Source organism: Saimiri boliviensis, chromosome 16, assembly GCF_048565385.1.
Source record: "Saimiri boliviensis isolate mSaiBol1 chromosome 16, mSaiBol1.pri, whole genome shotgun sequence".
NCBI classification, from domain to species: domain Eukaryota; kingdom Metazoa; phylum Chordata; class Mammalia; order Primates; family Cebidae; genus Saimiri; species Saimiri boliviensis.
The window spans coordinates 12,020,001-12,024,340 of NC_133464.1; the positions used below are offsets into that span (position 1 = coordinate 12,020,001).

Sequence of the window (4,340 nt, forward strand, 5' to 3'; positions counted from 1 at the left end):
AATGTTTCACACTAAACTGTTTGGGAATCTATTTGTTAACTCTGTGTACACCTAATAAAATTCAATGTTTTCTTCTCAGAAGAGTTCATTGAGACCAAACTGAACCTCATTTATTGAAAATTATATGTGGGATCAATGTACTGGCCTCTTGTTATTCTTTCTCTCTGGGAGGATGGCCCGGTTGTCATTTTCCCCATCTGCACTGTATTTATTGGGAAATTATTTTGTCACTGCTTTCATAAATCTTCATGACAGCCCTTGCCCAGCATTAAAAAATTCTGGCCTGCTTAGCTGATTAAAGGTTTAGTATAAATTTAACTGTTTATGCTTATTTCATTTTCATATTGGATTCTACTTGAATAAATAAAAAGTTAGCAGAACGTTTGAGTAGATTTATTGTCAATGATGCTAAATTACAAATACGAAGAAAATTAGTCCTTTGGTCATGTCTGATTGGGTGTTATGTCATTTTGAAGGATCAGTTAAAATATATTAGATAAATTCTATTAACCAATTATTTTCAGAAAACATATACCCCATAATATGTGGCAAACTATGGGTACTTTTTAACTTGTAATCCAATCAAATGGGCTTAATAGACACTACTTACAGCATCTCTCTCTCTCTCTCACTCACACACACACACACACGCACACACACACGCACGCACGCACACAGCAAACGACGCCATCTGTTATTGATAATCAGCCCTACATGCTGGTTTCTTTTTCCCCTGCAAGTCTGTTTATTGTTTTAAATTAAGACAAGATTTATTTTTGTAAATGACTGAGATTTATGTAAATGTGTACCTCTGTTGTGTTTTATATACGGGGTGTCTATAAGGGCATTTATCCCTATGAAGGATGTCAAATACTTTCTTCTAATATATGTTTAGACATATTGCAGAGGGGTCCTTGTTATTTGTAATTCAGTTAGGTCATTTACTTTGTGTCTGGTCTCACCTGTTGCATGGGAAGAGGGCAGCACTGATGAACTGCATGTCCTAGGTACCTGTGTATCAAGAACTGTTGGTATGTATTGCTAATTTGCATACAAAGAGTTTGTCTGCATTGTACAGTTTTTGTGTTTAATATCATTTGTTGTATTCACAAATACAACATATTGAATAAACTATATGAAGGCATATTAAACAACATCAAACAACTTTATGTAACAAAATGGCATTGCATCACCCACCAATATATAGAAATGTCATGTAAATAAGTTGGTAAACTCAATTTTCCCCTTTACCATGCCAAAGAAAATTTTAGCTCTTTGTTGATACCTCTCTTGCTATTTGTTTGGGATAAGACTTCACCACTTTTTTCCCTCAGAAATTAAGTTTGCTGTTATTAAGTAAGTGCAATCTGTCACTACTGATGTTCCGTATAGTAAATCTGATGGAATTCATTTGTATTTAAAGACTGTGTGTTTTGTACCTCCATGTGCATATGTCCATTGTATCAAGTCTCTAGAGTACTCCATTCCTTCTGCATGCATATCTGGTGTGGGAGGGTCATTTCTACTTTTGTTAGAGTAGCCGATTGCTTTGCCAGTCCTTCAACAATGCTCGGAAATGTTTTGATATTTCAAGTGACAACATTTTTGTTTTCTAATAAGGTTTCTTTTGAAAACATTTTGCTACCACTTTACTTGGAAAAATTAGAGAATACATGCAAGTTCTTCACCCTCTGTAAGGAGGAAAATGGAACTGAGCATTATTTCATTACAAATCCTGAAGAATTTGGAGATTCTTGCTCTACATGTGGGCTTGTCCCGAGTGGTTTTGGGTAGGGGTGGCTTAAGGAGATCCACAATGGGGTCAAAGGACTCCTGCTTCAGTTCTAATAGTTTGCCTCTTAGGGAGCAAGCAAAGGTTCTTTATCTTACCTGGCCACTTGCTTAGTTAATGCTTTAAGCGCCAAAAGAGTTATTTTTATCAGGATGAACAGTATCAGATTTGGTTCTCTTTAAAAACCAAAAACTTCTTATTTTTTAAGTTAAACATCTATCACTTCATTTAAAATTATCTCCCTTTTAAAGATAATTAATGTTTGATACATATTCAAGAAGAGACCACATTGACTAACATCCAGTTTAGAAAGACGATGAAAATAATTGAAAAATATTTTCAATTTTAATTCAGAACAAGGCTATCTCAAGAGAAAGCTATTTGGCTAAGTCCTCAATTATTTTCCAAACTGCAGGCATGTCAAAATCCAGGATGTACACTGTGTTACTTTGAGTGAAATATAAGTCATAGCTTAGGTTTCTTAGCCTACAATGTGAAACTCTTGACTGTCTTGAATATTGAGTAGGGTTTCAAAGTGTTGATAGTTGAGTCTGCAAACTAAGGATGAGTTATATTTTAGTTTCGTTTTTTTCTTGATTTTCACTAAGTCTAATTCCAATGTCTACTGGCAGAGATTATATTTGCATTTGAGGTGGTGGAGGACATGCCTTCCAAAGTGCTACTGGAATCCAGATAAACTCAAGGAGCCCGGAAAGGCAATGGGTATAATGTCTCTCCTCTTATGTCTTTGCACTTAGCTGACTTTTTTTGGAAAAGTCCCTGGGTGGAATTTCTCAGTGGTGATTTGCCAAACAAGCAGGGTTAGTGCCAATACTTTCTGTAAACTTGTTGCATCCCTTCCAGTTGACATTAATCTGACTGCAACTTCCTCAAACCAGAAGGAGCCAATCAGATTTGCTTATTTTCTCCCACCTGTTACAAGTTTGTTCTTGCCCTGCTTGCTTTTTAGAGGGAGTGTCTATCATAGAGTTGGAAAAGTACAAAATCATATTTTAGAAGGAAAAAGTTTATGTCTTTACATGTAATTATTTTTTCCAATCTAGATTCAATCACTTCTTAATAGATATATTGGTGTTTGCATTGCTGGCATCAAAACCACACATACACACACACACACACACACACACACACACACACACAGAGAGAGAGAGAGAGAGAGAGAAAGAAATTAGTTGACAGAAATAAGTCAAAATATTTCTGTTTTCAAAGAAAAAGCGTTCCTTAGAGCAGGCGTCCCCAAACTTTTTACACAGGGGGCCAGTTCACTGTCCCTCAGACCATTGGAGGGCCGCCACATACTGTGCTCCTCTCACTGACCACCAATGAAAGAGGTGCCCCTTCCTGAAGTGCGGCAGGGGGCCGGATAAATGGCCTCAGGGGGCCGCATGCGGCCCGAGGGCCGTAGGTTGGGGACGCCTGCCTTACAGTTTAGGTATCATGTAACTTTGCTATAATACATTTCCAGTACTATGGTTTCTAACTAAATGAACAATAGAACAGAACTGACCATATTTTCATCTTTGTCCAACATTTTAAACTTTATGGTACAATTTCTCTAATATCTAAATTCTTTTTCTGAGAAAACAAATGCTGAGAACTTTTTTGACACTGTTCTTACATAAGACTATGAAAAAGAGCAGCACTTTGCTATAGCTATTGTTCTTAATAAAAAGGATAATAACAGAGGGTTAGAAAAACAAAATAAGACTCACCTGAGGTTTTGTGATGAGCCATAGAGAATCAAGGGCAGTTCCAGTGGAGCTGAGGCTGACAAAGTACTGTTCAGCTGCCAGCCAAATCCACCCTTAATCTGTTTTTGTATGGCCTGGGGACTCAGAAGGAATTATTTTTTTTTTTACAGCTTTAAAGTAGTAAAAAGAAACAAACAAACAAGAATATGAGACAGGGATGTACGTGGTCTGTAAAGTTTAACTTTCTGGTCCCTGACAGGAGGATAAGCCCTGTGATAGGAGAATCCAAAGCTCATTTGTATTAGGATGGCTAGATAACATAATGAATTCCAATGTCTGTGCATCAGCAAATCTGTCATCAAAATTGCTACAGAACAATAATAGGTTGTTTGCAGCTTAAAATGTTTAGGTAGTGAAGAAAGAATATAACCTACATTATTTATTGACTACTTATATTTCCCTCATTTTGCAAAAGAGAGATATCAATTTACTTAATAATAGAACTTACAACATGGTTGCACTCCTTAATCTCAGGATAGAGATAACAATTTTATAAATGTATTACATTATGAGAACATTATCAGTACTATAAAAATCAGCATCAGTTAAATGTTCTCAAAATAATTTTCAATATTAAATTTTTAAGTAACTCAGCGGATACATATTTTCCTTATTTTTGGTAAAGTGACTTATAAAGTTCAAGCCATGACTCTAGAATACTCACATCATTAAAATAAAATTTCCAAGTAAAAATTTTCATCTTAAAATAATATAGAAATGATTTTGCTACATTATTATAGGATTTTACAAAATAACTCACCTTTAGAAAAAAAAGG

At 35.5% G+C, this 4,340-nt stretch overlaps 1 protein-coding gene across 3 annotated transcripts in view; it reads left to right on the top strand.

Annotated features, from left to right (window-relative positions):
• FGF14 (fibroblast growth factor 14) overlaps nucleotides 1-318 on the top strand; it is a 675,796-nt gene extending 675,478 nt beyond the window's left edge. For all 3 annotated transcript variants that reach the window (XM_074387467.1, XM_003928230.4, XM_074387468.1), the window contains exon 5: nucleotides 1-318. This exon is cut by the window's left edge and continues 1,745 nt beyond it. The gene's annotated coding sequence lies outside the window, so the exon portion shown is untranslated.
• Nucleotides 319-4,340: the final 4,022 nt, after the last annotated feature.